At 37.6% G+C, this 16,592-nt stretch overlaps 2 protein-coding genes across 2 annotated transcripts in view; both read right to left on the bottom strand.

The window, feature by feature from the left end:
* The window catches only part of LOC104112747 (branched-chain amino acid aminotransferase 2, chloroplastic-like), a 178,243-nt gene that overhangs the window by 63,228 nt on the left and 98,423 nt on the right, over window positions 1-16,592 (bottom strand). The window lies entirely within an intron of this gene.
* Window positions 3,940-16,592, bottom strand: part of LOC104100173 (uncharacterized) — a 37,390-nt gene continuing 24,737 nt past the window's right edge. Inside the window, exon 12 of the mRNA XM_070185710.1 lies at window positions 3,940-4,221. The gene's annotated coding sequence lies outside the window, so the exon portion shown is untranslated. The remainder of the gene's footprint in view (window positions 4,222-16,592) is intronic.

The raw sequence follows: 16,592 nt of genomic DNA, 5'->3' as shown, positions 1-16,592 counted from the left end.
GATGTTGTATTATTATTGTATTCCTTAGTAAATGCTCATGCACTTGTCACACCACGTTTTGGGATACGCTAGTTATTGCTTACGACCTATATATTATTATCGCCTTTCATTTCTTTTATAAAGAACTACTTATGTACGTTCCAGTGGGTTTAAAAGTGTTAATTTCCTTCCTTAATAAAATTTATGATTTCGAAAGTAATAAAATGAACAATTAATGTGTACGTTCCCGTGACGTCGACGTTGGGTGCCATCACGGCTTATAGTGGATTTTGGATTGTGACAAAAATATAGGCTCAAAATTTGGGCACTAGGGATATATTTTCTTTTGGTGGGATTAACAAAAAGGCTCAAACGATCCAAAGATGGCCTAATTCATTTTTCAAATCAGCATTTATCTAGAATTTCGTCTTGACAAACAATAGAGGCAAGTTATTGACTATCATGAGTTACATGTTTCAATTATTTCCAAAGATTCAAAGTTTCATTGCAGTAGACTATTTACATTTGCAAAAATAGTGGCAAAAGTTAAAAGTTCTTAAAGCTCTTGTGGATTTGAAACAATTACAGAAGTGTTGTCAAAAATTTATTGATTTCATTCATGTGCAAAATCTTCTAAAAGCAATTTTTATTCATTTTTTTCATTTTCCTTTTTTTAATTATATATATTTATCAATTTTACTGCTACAAAAGAGAAGAATCCTTTTAATAGCAAACTACCAAAGTGCATATGAGTGTTAGGTATGCATCACTTTCTCGACAAAGATAAGCATTTTGTAAGAAAACACATGAAAGTTTAGCATCTAAAAGCAACAACCTGCATAGATTTAAGATATATTTACTATCACCAAATCTTACCTACAAGAGTGCAAAAAATTTTCCTTCAAAAACACAAAAATCATTAGTTCTACCCTTCATGGGCCATTAGTATTTACAAGAAAAAATATTTCATGTTAGATTGCCAACCAAGATCACCATAGCTTGTCACTACAACAAAAGTACATAACCAAGACGACCAAAAAAAAAAATTCCAGTTAAATACCATCTAAGGTTACCAAAAGCTTTCCAGTTAGATGCCTCCAAAGCAATCAAAAGTTCTCTTTTTTCTTCCACAAAATATAGTAACCTTTATACAAAAATTTCAGTCACATCTTCAAAACCATGGAAAGAAAGAGCAGAATATCCGACACTTAGATCGTTCATTGTACCGAATGAACACCCCCAACACTAATATCCACTATTACATGTGCCATTATCATGAAAGAAGTCAAAATCTGCATCAAAATTATTTTTCTCCATGTGTGGAGCAGTAACAGATGGTTTTCCATTAAAGAGGGTGATAGGAATGCTAGGAGTAGCAATTCCACTGATTTTTATTGCATTTGAGAAAAAAGGTTCATTGCTAAATGGCATGGGATATAGCGGTGGTGGCGGCATTGAGATTGATAGTTCTGGAATTCGACACCAACTAGTACCTGGATCAGAAAGAGTGCTGCTGCCCGGACCTGTAAATTGATGTGGCTAAAAATTTGAACCATTAAAGCACATGACAGCATTAGAAAATTATATTAAAAATTATCCATCGAGCATATGGTCAGGGATGTGTAAGTGTAACGACCCGACTTGTCGTTTTAAAAATTTACGCCTCGTTCACTGACTTAAGGTCTCAAGCAGCCTCGCAATATGTATTATGACTCGCGTGTGTGGCCGAGTTTGATTTACGGATGATTCGGAGTGATTTGGGACACTTAGTCCCTAAGACGGAAGCTTAAGTCTTAGAATTTTGACCGTAGTCAGAACTGTGTGAAAACGACTCCGGAATGGAGTTCCATCGATTCTGTTAGCTCCGTTGGGTGATTTTGGACTTAGAAGCGTGTCCGGACTATGAATCTGAGGTCTGTAGCCAATTTAGGCTTGAAATGGCGAAAGTCGAATTTTTGGAGAATTGGACCGGAAGTGGACTTTTTAATATCGGGGTCAGAATCTGATTCCGGAAGTTGTAGTATGTCCATGATGTCAATTATGACTTGTGTGCAAAATTTGAAGTCATTCCGGATTGATTTGATGTGTTTCGGTACAAGTTATAGAATTTGAAAGTTCAAAGTTCATAGATTTTGATTTGGGGTTTTGATGTTGTTTAAGGTGATTTGAGAATTCAACTAAGTTCGTATGATATTTTAGGACTTGTTGGTGTATTTGGTTGAGGTTTCGGGGGCCTCGGGTGCGTTTCGGGGTGGTTTCGATTCATTTCGGGCTATTTCGGAACTGTTGTATCTGGTATCTGACTTCCTTCTTCGCGAACGCGAAGAGAGTCACGCGAACGCAAAGATGAGTTTTGAGGTTGCTGGTATTTAGCCTTCGCGAACGCGAAGGAGGACTCGCGAATGCGAAGGTATGCCTGAAGAACCTATGCGAACGCGAGGGGCCAGCGCGAACGCGCAGAAGGAAGGAGAGGACTTGGCCTGGAGTCATCAGTCTTTGCGAACGCGAAGCTTCAATCGCGAACGCGAAGCAGTAGGACTTGAGTGCATCGTGAACGCGAGCGCGAACGCGATGATATGCATGACAGGCCTTCGCGAACGCGACGCTGGTAACGCGAACGCGAAGAAGAAGTTGAAGCAGCGAGTTTTTGGCCTTCGCGAACGCAAAACAGAGGTCGCGAGCGCGAAGAAGGCCTATCTGGGCAAAATTAAAAGTCCCAAAAATGGGGGTTTGAGTTCATAACTCAAAATCTAATTAGGAGCTCTGTAGAAGGCGATTTTTGGAGAGATTCTTGCGTGGGTGTTTGGGGTAAGTGATTCTTATCCAGTTTTGATAAATTTCCATGATTATGTCTTTGAATCCATCATTTAATTCGGATTTAATGGAGGAAAATCAAGTTTTTTGTAAAATCTTCCAAAAACAAAAATTTAAGATTTGGAAGTCGAGTTGTTATTGGAATTCGATAAAATTGGTATGGTTGAACTCATATCGGAATGAGTTTTCGGATTTCATGAAAATTATGTCGGGGTCCGCGGGGCGGGCCCCGTGTTGACTTTTATTGACTTTTTTGGAATAAATTTTTAAGTCGACCTATTATTATTCGAAATTGTTTTCGATGAATTTTAATGAAGTTATACAATTAATTTGGATAGATGTAAGCTGTCCGGAGGTCAATTCAAGCAAAAAGGCTATTTTGGAATATCGGCCTAACTTCAAAAAGGTAAGTGTCTTGCTTAACCTCGAGTGGGGGAATTACCCCTTAGGCATTGAGTCTTATGTGCCATTTGTGAAATGTGAAAAGCCGTGTACGTGAGGTGACGAGTACGTACTCGGGCTTATATGTGCAAAATTCATTGAATTAAAGTCTTAGTCATTATTGTATAGTAAATTAGAAAATTATGAAAAATTATTAAATCATCTGTTTGCCATGCCTAAATCATTATTGTTGAATTTGTTTTTATATGATAATTTGATGTGATTATTACTTGAAATATTTATGAAATTTTGTGAGTATTGTTGGTTTAATACTTCTTAGAAATTAATTCCAATATGAATTTTCTTATGCAAATAATTAATTTAAGCGAGCTTAAGAATAAGTGTTCATATAATTATTTAAATTTATATTAATGAAGGTTTTGCTTTATGCTGAGTAATTTCTATTTCTATTGATTGTTTTTGGGTGCTATATACATTGTGTGGAGCCTTGGGCTATTTGTTGTGAAATTAATTAATTTTGTTACATCTTTGGAATCTGGTTGTGGCCATTGGGCAAATTGTGATATGAATTGATTTTATTATATTGTCATGTTAAATTCCCGTATAAATTGTTGTGTTGTGTGAGTTACTATTTTGGAGAGATAAAGGTGGCATTTCAATGTTGATATTATGTGGGTATTTGTCACGACCCAAAAATCCCACCACAGGCGTCGTGATGGCGCCTAATCTCTAAGACTAGGTAAGTCGATTTCAATTATATTTTTTTTAATTAAATAAGTAACCAAAACTAACAGCGGAACAAATATGAATGTACAACCTCCCAAGACTGGTAGTACTAAGTCACGAACTTTAACTGAATACATGGAATGATCACGAGGGTCGAATATACAATACTGTTTGATTAAAAATTAACAGTACAATGAAATGAAAAGACTCCAAGGGACTGCGACGACCAAGCAGCTCTACCTTGAAACCTTACGATCCCGCTTTAACTCTTCTCAAACCCAATAACTCCAATACCTGGCTCTGCACAAAAATTTGCAGAAGTGTAGTATGAGTAAACCACGGTCGGTACCCAGTAAGTATCAAGACTAACCTCAGTGGAGTAGAGACAAGGTACAGTCAAGAATAGTCTAATAGTCTGTGTAATATAATATACAAAATAAGAGGAAGCAGATAACAATAAGGGCAACATAAAACAACCAGTAATATGCACAGCAGACAACAAGAATACCATTAATATCGCTTAACAATTAATAAATACAATTACACACAATAAATCAAATCCTTCAAATAAATGTCTTTCACATATAATTCTTTCAAATAACTCTCTTTCAAATATAATTTTCTCAAATAATTACTTTTCAAATATAATTCTTTCATATAATACCTTCTACATAAAAATCCTTTCAAATAAATATTTTGAATATAATACTTTCAATTAAAAAGTCACAATATGACACCTCGTTTCATAATCATAAAAATATGGGTCTCAGCCCATTTTCATAGTTTTCGTAAACACGGGTCTCAACCCATTTTTTCAAATTTTCACGGCATCTCATGTCCATAATTAAATCATCATATTTTCCCCGACACCTCGTGCCCTCATTTCATATCACAACTGTACGGACAATTCACGTGCCAAATATCATTATCATTTAATCACAGCACCTCATGCCCACAATTCATACAACTGCACGGACAATTCACGTACCAATATACTCATTATTTACTTACGGCACCTCGTGCCCACATTTCATTTTATAATCCATCTGGCAATAGCCACAGTCTCTCAATTTTAACATAAATCAGATTGTCATCAATTTACCAATAACAAGAAAAACTGCACAAGGTATAAAAATAAACACAAGAATATCACAACATCATATGAAAATCATCAACTCCACAACCCCACATCATCACATATCGTCCCTGACAATAGCCACCCTTATCGCTCCTATTGCCACCATTATCACTCATATAGCTACCCTTATCGCTCCGCCCAGACAATATCAATAGTCACCCTTATCTCTCCTATTGCCACCCTTATCGCTCCGCCCATACAATATTCCAACAAACACAACCACAATGAAATGCCACCCTTATATCTTCAAAATACTAATTAATACAACATAACAATTTACACGGGAAATTATCACGTCAACATAACAAAATCAATTCATATCACAATTTGCCCAGTGGCTACAACCAAAATTCCAAAGATACAACCAAGTCAATTAATTTCACAACAAATCGTCGAAGGCTCCACACAATGTGTACAACACCCAAAAATAATCAACAGAGATCGAAATTACTCAACATAAAGCAAAGTCTTTATTAACTCCAAATTTTCGATAATTATATAAACACCTCTTCTTAAACTCATTTAATTAATTATTTGCAGAGGGAAAAATTTAAAATTAAATTAAATTCCAATAATTATCAAACCAGCAAATTCACGGAATTTCATAAATAATCAAATAACAATCACATCAACATGCTCAAGACTTTAATTCAATAAAATTTGCACATTTAAACCAAGTACGTACTCGTCACCTCGCGTACATAGTTATCAATTACACAAATTGCACATAAGACTCAATGCCTAAGGGAAAATTCCCCTACTCGAGGTTAAGCAAGACACTTACCTTTTTGAAGTTAAGTCGTTATTCCAAAATAACTTTCTCACGTGAATTGACCTTCGGACGGCTCCAATCTTTCTTGAGCCTTCCTTACATTACTACGAGTTTCCGGAAATCCTAGCAACTTCAATATATTTATAAACATAACAAAAGTGAACCATAATTAGGAAGATTTTCATGGTTTCAGCTCATTTGAGCATTTTATCAAACACTAGGTGTGTAAATTTGATTACAAGGTTCTTCTACAAGATTTTCTTCATTCCACAATCCAATCTTTACTTATTTGATCTCAACAATCTTTCCACAAACCTTATTGGTAAAAGCATATATACATAATACTCTTACACCCAAGAATCATACTCTCAATCACCAATTTTTTACCCCAAACTCGAAATTGAAGACTAGAGGTTGAATCTTACCTCTTTGATAAAAAAACTTGTGATTAGCTTCCTTGATTATTAAAGATTGGATGATTAGAATGTTAGGTTCCCTCCTTCTCTCTCTAAAATACTCTTACCTCTCTCTAAAACCCTCAGAAAAACACCCCAAAATAAGCCCCAAAGCCTATTTATCAAAATGGGATCGGGTTATGAAAATAGAAAAATTAACCCTCCGAAAGCAGGTCTGCGGTCGCATAATGGACCGCGGAATGGGTATGAGGGCCGCAAAATTGATCGCAAAATCGGTGCCCAGAACTGGGTTCTTCTGGTCCATTCTGCGACCAGTTTGCGATCGCAGAAGCAGTTTGGCGATCGCATAACTGTTTTGCGATCGCATAATTGGTCGCAGAATTGCATTTTTCCAGCCTTTGGTAATTTGGTCATAACTTCTTGTAGGAATGTCCAAATGACGAACGGTTTGAAGAGTTGGAAACTAGATACATAGACCTTCTTTGGATAGGAACACACTATATAATGCTTCATATCAAGAGAGGTATTCTCGTTTGAAGTTAGGTCTTGTGCGAACTCACTTGAAACTTTAGTCTGTTATGAAATTTCCAACTTCAACATTCGATGCCGAAACCTATCGAATCAAGTCCGATTGACCTCAAATTTTGCACACAAGTCATAAGTGACATAACGGACCTATTCAAATTTTCAGAATCGGATTTCGACCTCGTTATCAAAAATTCAACCTTCGATCGAACTTTTCGAAAATCGTCTATTTTCCAACTTTCGCCAAAATGAGTCGAATTGTCCTACGGACTTCCAAATCTAAATTCGAACATGCGCCTAAGTCTAAAATCACCATACGAAGCTATTGACATCATCAAAATTCTATTCCGAGATCGTTTACTCAAAAGTCAACTCTTTGATCAACTCTATTAATTTAAGCTTCAAAATGAGAATTTCTCTTTCAATTAAATTCTAAATCTTCCGAAAATCAAACTCGATAACACCCGCGGGTCATAATACATATTATGAAGTTGCTCCGGACCTTAAGTCGTTGAACGGGACGTTAATTCTTAAAACGACAAGTCGGGTCGTTACAGTATAAAGGTGCCATTTCATTGTCGTTGTGTTTGTTGGAATATTATCTGGGCGGAGCAATAAGGGTGGCAATAGGAGCGATAAGGGTGGCTATTGATATTGTCTGGGAGGAGCGATAAGGGTGGCTATAGGAGTGATTAGGGTGGCAATAGGAGCGATAGGGGTGGCTATTGTTAGGGACAATATGTGATGATGTGGGGTTGTGGTGTTGATAATTTTCATGTGATGTTGTGATTTTCTTGTGTTTATTTTTATACCTTGTGCAATTTGTCTTGTTGTTGGTAAATTGATAACAATCTGATTTATGTTGAAATTGAGAGCCTGTGGCTATTGCCAGGCGAATTATAAAATGAAATGTGGGCACGAGGTGCCGTGAGTAAATAATGAGGATATTTGGCACGTGAATTGTCCGTACAGTTTTGATATGAAATGTGGGCATGAGGTATTGTGATGAAATGATAATGATAATTGGCATGTGAATTGTCCGTGCAGTTATGATATGAAATGAGGGCACAGGGTGCCGGAAAAATATGATGATTTAATTATGGGCACGAGGTGCCGGAAAATATGAAAATGGGCTGAGACCCGTGTTTACGAAAAATATGAAAATGGGCTGAGACCCGTATTTTTATGATTATGAAATGAGGTGTTACATGGTGACTTTTTAATTGAAAGAATTATATTCAAAATATTTATTTGGAAGGATTTTTACTTAGAAAGTATATATTGAAAGAATTATATTTGAAAAAAATAATTATTTGAGAAAATTATATTTCAAAGAGAGTTATCTGGAAGAATTATATGTGAAAGACATTTATTGGAAGGACTTGATTTAATTGGGTATAATTGTGTTTATAAATTATTGAGTGATATTAATGGTATTTTTATTTTCTGTTGTGCATATCACTGGTTATTTTATCTTGCCCTTATTATTATTTGTTTCCTATTATTTTGTATATTATATTGCACAGGTTATTAGACTAGTGAGTGTCTTGACTGTACCTCATCTCTACTCTATTGAGGTTAGTCTTGATACTTACTGGGTACCGACCGTGGTGTACTCATACTTCACTTCTGTACATTATTGTGCAGAGCCAGGTATTGGAGATATCAGACTTGAGCAGAGTTAAAGCGCGATCGTAAGGATTCAAGGTAGAGCTGTTTGGCCGTCGCAGTCCCTTGGAGTATTTTCATTTCATTGTATTGCTAATTTGCAAACAAACAGTATTGTATATTCGGTCCTCGTGATCATTTCATGTATTCATTTAGAGTTCGTGACTCAGTACTACTAGTCTTGGGAGGTTGTGTATTGTAATTATTTCCGCTGTTAGTTTTTATAAAAAAAATAGCTTCAAAAGGTAATCTAAATCGGCTTACCTAGTCTTAGAGACTAGGTGCAATCACGACGCCTGTGGTGGGATTTTAGGTCGTGACAAGTTGGTATCAGAGCTCTAGGTTCATAGGTTCTACGAGTCACGAACTAGTCTAGTAGAGTCTTGCGGATCGGTACGGAGACGTCTGTACTTATCTTCGAGAGGCTACATAACTGTTAGGAAATTTCAATTTCTTTCATTCCTGTCGTGCGGAATTTATTGAATTTGGAATTTGAGCCTTTGTATCTCTATTCTCTCATAGATGGTAAGGACACGTGCTACCGGGTTAGCTGAGCAGGCATCCGCTCATACTGCTAGGGCTGCAAGAGGTCGAGGCTGAGTTAGAGGTCCAGGAAGGGCACGTGCTTCGACTAGAGCACCTGTCAGAACAACAGTTGAGGAGCCACCAATAGCTCCAGTTGGGGGACAGGTACTAGAAGCACCTGTTGTTACCCCAGGACTTCAGGAGACTTTAGCACAATTCCTGTGTATGTTTGGTACATTAACTCAGGCGGGATTGATCTCTGTTTGCACCAAACATTCCGCAGATTGGGGGAGTAGTTCAGACTCCTACCACAACTCCAGAGCAACAGGTTCACGTTGGTTAGGTTCCGGGTGTAGTACCGGTACAACCTATTTTTCCGGTTCGGCCTGAGGTCAGGCTAGAGGCATCAAAAGAAGAACAAAAGAGACTTGAAAGGTTTAAGAGGAATAGTCCACCTACTTTCAGTGGCACAACTACAGAGGATGCCCAAGGATTTCTAGAAAATTGTCATCGTATTCTCCGCACCATGGGTATTGTGAAAGTGAGCGTAGTTGCCTTTACTACATTTTAACTATCAGGCGCAGTGTATCGATGGTGGCAAATCTATGAAGAAGGTAGACCAGCCGATGCCACACCAACAACTTGGGCTCAAATTTTGGAAATGTTCTTGAAAGAGTTTGTTCCCCGGACTCTCAGAGATGTGTGGCGCACAAAGTTTGAATGGTTGCGTCAGGGCACTATGACAGTGTCAGAATATGCTATCAGGTTCAGTGAGTTAACCCGTCATGCACCTATTTTGGTTCCGACAATCAGAGAACGGGTCCGTAGATTCATTGAGGGGCTCGATTATGATATTAAAATATGTATGGCTCAAGAGTTGCAAACTAATGCTCCATTTCAACAAGTAGTGGAGATTGCAAGGAAGATTGAGGGTGTTTTAGGCGAGGAAAGGGAGTCTAAGGAGGCCAAAAGGTCTCGAAGATCTGGAGGGTTCAGTGGATTTTACTCTTCAGCTAAAACCCATTATAGCGGAGGCTCGAGCAGCCGGTCAGCTCAGTCCGCACATCAGATTACTCGGGGTGCTCCAGTTTATAGTGCACCACCGACACGAGATTCTTACAGTGGTTATTCCAGTTATTCAGCACAGAATCCGTACGAGCAGTCGCGACCTCAGAGGGGTTGTTATGAGTGTGGTGATACTAGGCATATCATGAGAGATTGTCCCAGACTTGGGAGGGGTGGATTTCATCAGAACACTTCAATTACAAGCTTTATTCCAGCCGATACTCCACGTGCACAGTCAGCTAGTGGTGGAGGACAGGCGGGTAGTGGGCGCCTAAGAGGTGGAGGCCCGACCCGTTGATATAATCGCTATGTTTTGGCTTAGGCCAATACACGAGATGGTTTTGTTACAGGTACGATCCTGATTTTATTATAAAAGGATATTTTTCTTAATTTGATTCGGTTCTGAATATTGAGGTGAGTCCTCCTATTATGCTCCACTTATGGGTGAGCTTCGTAAATTTGTGACTCACTTATATGTTTATCCCTGTGGGAAGATTTAAAGATGTGAGCCCGTGTATATTATTTTATTTTTGGTACACCATTGAGGGCTATAAGCCCAAAAGTAATTTTTATTATTCATTCTAGGGGTAAATGTGTTTCGGAATAATTGATTCCAATTTTAATGAATTATATGCCCTACTAGTATGAGGGTTCATTATATGTTGTGAAAATTATTTATGAAATATATTGAAAAGAAGAAAGAAAGGAAATTGAAAATTTCAGTTGGCACAATGTGCAACATACTTGTGATTCGGAGTTGAGGATGAGATCCTCGCATTTTTACATGATGTGAAATATTTAAACCGGGCTGCAAGCTGCGGTGGAAGTTATGTAAAGACGAGTTCCTTGTGGTGAAATATTTATGAGTTTAAAAAATTTTCCTTTGTGAAATTTGATTGTACAATAGTATTAATAGGGAGTCATGTCTGTTAGGCTTATTTGATAATGTTTGTATATTTTTCTGTGCATATTCAGCCATTTCCATGCTGTAAACATTGAGTTTTAATCTATGAGATGAGTGCACAGGTAGCGTTAAATGTAACTCATTAATCCGAGTAAGCAATCATGAGGTCTTCATGCCTCACATTCTGTTGTCAGTGTTGTAAAAATTCGAAATGAGGTGGTGGTTAATATGAGATTAATTGATGATGCTGGAATTAATTATGAACAACTTTTAAGACCAGAGATGTGGCGATGAGCATACATATGATGTGCTTCATGTCCTGATATCATTATGATAATGCAGTGCTTGTAATGCTGAGATTGGTGTTATTAATATATACCTTGTGGTATTTTGTTGGGTTGTGGATGTGGATGTGTTATTAGGGGTTGTTTTGGTGTTACTCTGGCAGGTGGATAGGCCCAATTATAGGGGAGACTTTGCCGAAATTTCTGAAAAATTTGGGAGTTAGTAAAATTTGAAGGATTGAGAATTGCAAATGAAGAGATAAATATGTTATGTGTTTGAGGGCGAATGATCCTAAGCGAGGGAAGAATGTAGCGACCCAGAGAAAGTTTTGAAGTACTTCAACACTATCAAGAAAGTTGATGTGTACATAGGTACGAGTTGCTATAGCCAGTTGAGACTAATACCGTGCGTCGAAGTGAAAATCAGACATTTTGGAAATGATTGGAGAGTTAGGGATTTTGCTTTAAAGCTTATAAGAACGAAGAAAAGAAATAATCTCAAATGAGATGGTGTTGTCGGGCTTATCTCAAATGCAGTAATGTGGGATCAACCGTGAGTATATGTGTAAAAGTAAAATCATCAATTTGGTAACCGCAGAATAATTCTTAGAACGTTCGAGAACGAATGTTTGTTTAAGAGGTGGAGAATGTAACGACCCGACTTGTCGTTTTAAGAATTTACGTCCCGTTCAGTGACTTAAGTTCTCGAGCAGCCTCGCAATATGTATTATGACCCGCATGTATGGTCGAGTTTGATTTACGGATGATTCGGAGTGATTTGGGACACTTAGTCCCTAAGACGAAAGCTTAAGTCTTAGGATTTTGACCGTAGTCAGAACTGTGTGAAACCGAATCCGGAATGGAGTTCCGTCGATTCCGTTAGCTCCGTTGGGTGATTTTGGACTTAGGAGCGTGTCTGGACTGTGAATCTGAGGTCTGTAGCCAATTTAGGCTTGAAATGGCGAAAGTCAATTTTTTGGAGAATTGGACTGGAAGTGGACTTTTTGATATCGGGGTCGGAGTCCGATTTCGGAAGTTGTAGTAGGTCCATAATGTCAATTATGACTTGTGTGCAAAATTTAAAGTCATTCCGGATTGATTCGTTGTGTTTCGGCACAAGTTATAGAATTTGAAAGTTCAAAAATCATAGATTTTGATTTGGGTGCGATTCGTCGTTTTGATGTTGTTTGAGGTGATTTGAGAATTCGACTAAGTTCGTATGATGTTTTAGGACTTGTTGGTGTATTTGGTTGAGGTTCCGGGGGACTCGGGTGTATTTCGGGGTGGTTTCGGATCATTTTGGGTTGTTTCTGAACTGCTGTATCTCGTATCTGACTTCCTTCTTCGCAAACGCGAAGAGGAGTTTTAAGACTGCTGGGATTTGGCCTTCGCGAACGCGAAGGAGGGCTCGCGAACGCGAAGGTATGCCTGAAGAACCTACGCGAATGCGAGGGGCCAATCACGAACGCGTAGAAGGAAGGAGGGGACTGGGCCTGGAGTCATCAGCCTTCGCGAATGTGAAGCTTCAATCGCGAACGCGAAGCAGTAGGACTTGAGTGCATCGCGAATGCGAGAGATTGAATGCGAACGCGGTGATATGCATGGCAGGCCTTCGCGAACGCGACGCTGGTAACGCGAACGTGAAGAAGAATTTGAGGCAGCGAGTTTTTGGCCTTCGCGAACGCGAGACAGAGGTCGCGAACGCGAAGAAGGCCTATCTGGGCAGAATTAAAAGTCCCAAAAATATGGGTTTGAGTTCATAACTCAAAATCTAATTGGGAGCTCGGTAGAAGGCGATTTTTGGAGAGATTCTTGCGTGGGTGTTTGGGGTAAGTGATTCTTATCCAGTTTTGATAAATTTTCATGATTATGTCTTTGAATCCATAATTTAATTCGGATTTAAGGGAGGAAAAATCAAGATTTTTGTAAAATCTTCAAAAAACGAAAATTTAAGATTTGAAAGTCGAGTTGTTATTGGAATTCGATAAAATTGGTATGATTGAACTCGTATCGGAATGGGTGTTCGGATTTCATGAAAATTATGACGGGTTCCGCGGGGCGAGCCCCGCGTTGACTTTTGTTGACTTTTTTGGAATAAATTTTTAAGTCAACGTATTATTATCCGGAATTATTTTCGATGAATTTTAATAAAGTTATACAATTAATTTGGATAGATTTGAGCTGTCCGGAGGTCAATTCAAGCAAGAAGGCTATTTTGGAATATCGGCCTAACTTCAAAAAGGTAAGTGTCTTGCTTAACCTCGAGTGGAGGAATTACCCCTTAGACATTGAGTCTTATGTGCCATTTGTGAAATGTGAAAAGTCGTGTACGCGAGGTGACGAGTACGTACTCGGGTTTATACGTGCAAAATTCATTAGATTAAAGTCTTAGTCATTATTGTGTAGTAAATTAAAAAATTGTGAAAAATTATTAAATCATCTTTTTGCCATGCCTAAATCCTTATTGTTGAATTTATTTTTATATGATAATTTGATGTGATTGTTACATGAAATATTTATGAAATTTCGTGACTATTGTTGGTTTAGTATTTCTTGAAAATTAATTCCAATATGAATTTGCTTGTGCAAATAATTAATTTAAGCGAGCTTAAGAATAAGTGTTAATATAATTATCTAAATTTACATTAATAAAGGTTTTGCTTTATGCTGAGTAATTTCTATCTCTATTAATTATTTTTGGGTGTTATATACATTGTGTGGAGCCTTGGATTATTTGTTGTGAAATTAATTGATTTTGTTACATCTTTGGAATCTGGTTGTGGCCATTGAGCAAATTGTGATATGAATTATTTTTATTATATTGTCGTGTTAAATTCCCGTGTAAATTATTGTGTTTTGCGAGTTATTATTTTGGGGAGATAAGGGTGGCATTTCACTGTTGATATTATGTGGGTATAAGGGTGGCATTTCACTGTTGTTGTGTTTGTTGGAATATTGTCTGGGTGGAGCGATAAGGGTGGCTATAGGAGCGATAAGGGTGGCAATAGGAGCGATAAGAGTGGCTATTGATATTGTCTGGGCGGAGCGATAAGGGTGGCTATAGGAGTGATAAGGGTGACAATAGGAGCGATAAGGGTGGCTATTTTCAGGGACGATATGTGATGATGTGGGGTTGTAGTGTTGATAATTTCGAAGTTAGGTCTTGTTCGAACTTACTTGAAACTTTAGTCTATTATAAAATTTTCAACTTCAACATTCGATGCTGAAACCTATCGAATCAAGTCCGATTGACCTCAAATTTTGCACACAAGTCATAAGTGACATAATGGACCTATTCAAATTTCTAAAATCGGATTCTGACCTCGTTATCAAAAATTCAACCTTCGATCGAACTTTTCGAAAATCGTCTATTTTTTAACTTTCGCCAAAATGTGTCGAATTGTCCTACGGACTTTCAAATCCTAATCCGAACACGCGCCTAAGTCCGAAATCACCATACGAAGCTATTGACATCATCAAAATTCTATTCCGAGGTTGTTTGCTCAAAAGTCAACTCTTTAGTCAACTGTTTCCATTTAAGCTTCAAAATGAGAATTTCTCTTTCAATTAAATTCTAAATCTTCCGAAAATCAAACTCGACCACACCCGCAGGTCATAATACATATTATGAAGTTGCCCGCGACCTTAAGTTGTTGAACGGGGAGTTAATTCTTAAAATGACAAGTCGGGTCGTTACAGTATAAAGCTGGTATTTTATTATTGTTGTGTTTGTTGGAATATTGTCTGGGCGGAGCGATAAGGGTGGCTATTGATATTGTCTGGGCGGAGCGATAAGGGTGACTATAGGAGTGATAAGGGTGGCAATAGGAGCGATAATGGTGGCTATTGTCAGGGACAATATGTGATGATGTGGGGTTGTGGTGTTGATAATTTTCATGTGATGTGATTTTCTTGTGTTTATTTTTATACCTTGTGCAATTTGTCTTGTTGTTGGTAAATTGATAACAATCTGATTTATGTTGAAATTGAGAGCATGTGGCTATTGCCAGACGGATTATAAAATGAAATGTGGGCACGAGGTGCCGTGAGTAAATAATGAGGATATTTGGCACGTGAATTGTCCGTGTAGTTGTGATATGAAATGTGGACACGAGGTGTTGTGATGAAATGATAATGATAATTGGCATGTGAATTGTCCGTGCAGTTGTGATATGAAATGAGGGCACGAGGTGCCGGAGAAATATGATGATTTAATTATGGGCACGAGGTGCCGGGAAATATGAAAATGGGCTGAGACCCGTGTTTACGAAAAATATAAAAATGGGCTGAGACCCGTATTTTTATGATTATGAAATGAGGTGTCACATGGTGACTTTTTAATTGAAAGAATTATATTCAAAATATTTATTTGGAAGGTTTTTTACTTAGAAAGTATTTATTGAAAGAATTATATTTGAAAAAAATAATTATTTGAGAAAATTATATTTCAAAGAGAGTTATCTGGAAGAATTATATGTGAAAGACATTTATTTGAAGGACTTGATTTAATTGGGTGTAATTGTGTTTATAAATTGTTGAGTGATATTAATGATATTCTTATTGTCTGTTGTGCATATCACTAGTTGTTTTATCCTGCCCTTATTATTATTTGTTTCCTATTATTTTGTATATTATATTGCACAGGTTATTAGACTAGTGAGTGTCTTGACTGTACCTCGTCTCTACTCTATTGAGGTTAGTCTTAATACTTACTGGGTACCGACCGTGGTGTACTCATACTACACTTCTGCACATTATTGTGCAGAGCCAGGTATTGAAGATATCAAACTTGAGCAGAGTTAAAGCGCAATCGTAAGGAATCAAGGTAGAGCTGCTTGGCCGTCACAGTCCCTTGGAGTCTTTTCATTTCATTGTACTGTTAATTTGTAAACAAACAGTATTGTATATTCGGTACTCGTGATCATTCTATATATTCGTTTAGAGTTCGTGACTCAGTACTACCAGTCTTGGGAGGTTGTGTATTGTAATTATTTCCGTTGTTAGTTTTTATAAAAAAAAAAATGGCTTCAAAAGGTAATCTAAATCGGCTTACATAGTCTTAGAGATTAGGTGTCATCACGACGGGTGAAATTTTGGAATCTAAATCGGCTTACATAGTCTTAGAGATTAGGTGTCATCACGACGGGTGGAATTTTGGATCGGGACAGTAAGCAACATGATTATGTAAAGTTTGACATGTGAAATATTGACCCTTTTTTGTGTCTGACAGCTCCGACATAACATGTTCCATCTTCGCTCCCATCACTGCTTGCTTCTTTGCAAAGATATCCCAATTTTTTCTCATTGCAGCTTATTCCTATAATAGCTGTTGGTTACACGAGAATATCTGTTGAAGTGGGAGAAGAGGAGGTAC

The sequence above is a fragment of the Nicotiana tomentosiformis genome, chromosome 9 (assembly GCF_000390325.3).
Source record: "Nicotiana tomentosiformis chromosome 9, ASM39032v3, whole genome shotgun sequence".
NCBI lineage: Eukaryota > Viridiplantae > Streptophyta > Magnoliopsida > Solanales > Solanaceae > Nicotiana > Nicotiana tomentosiformis.
The sequence above is the reverse complement of the archived record's forward strand: the minus strand, read 5'-3'. Positions and strand labels throughout refer to the sequence as shown.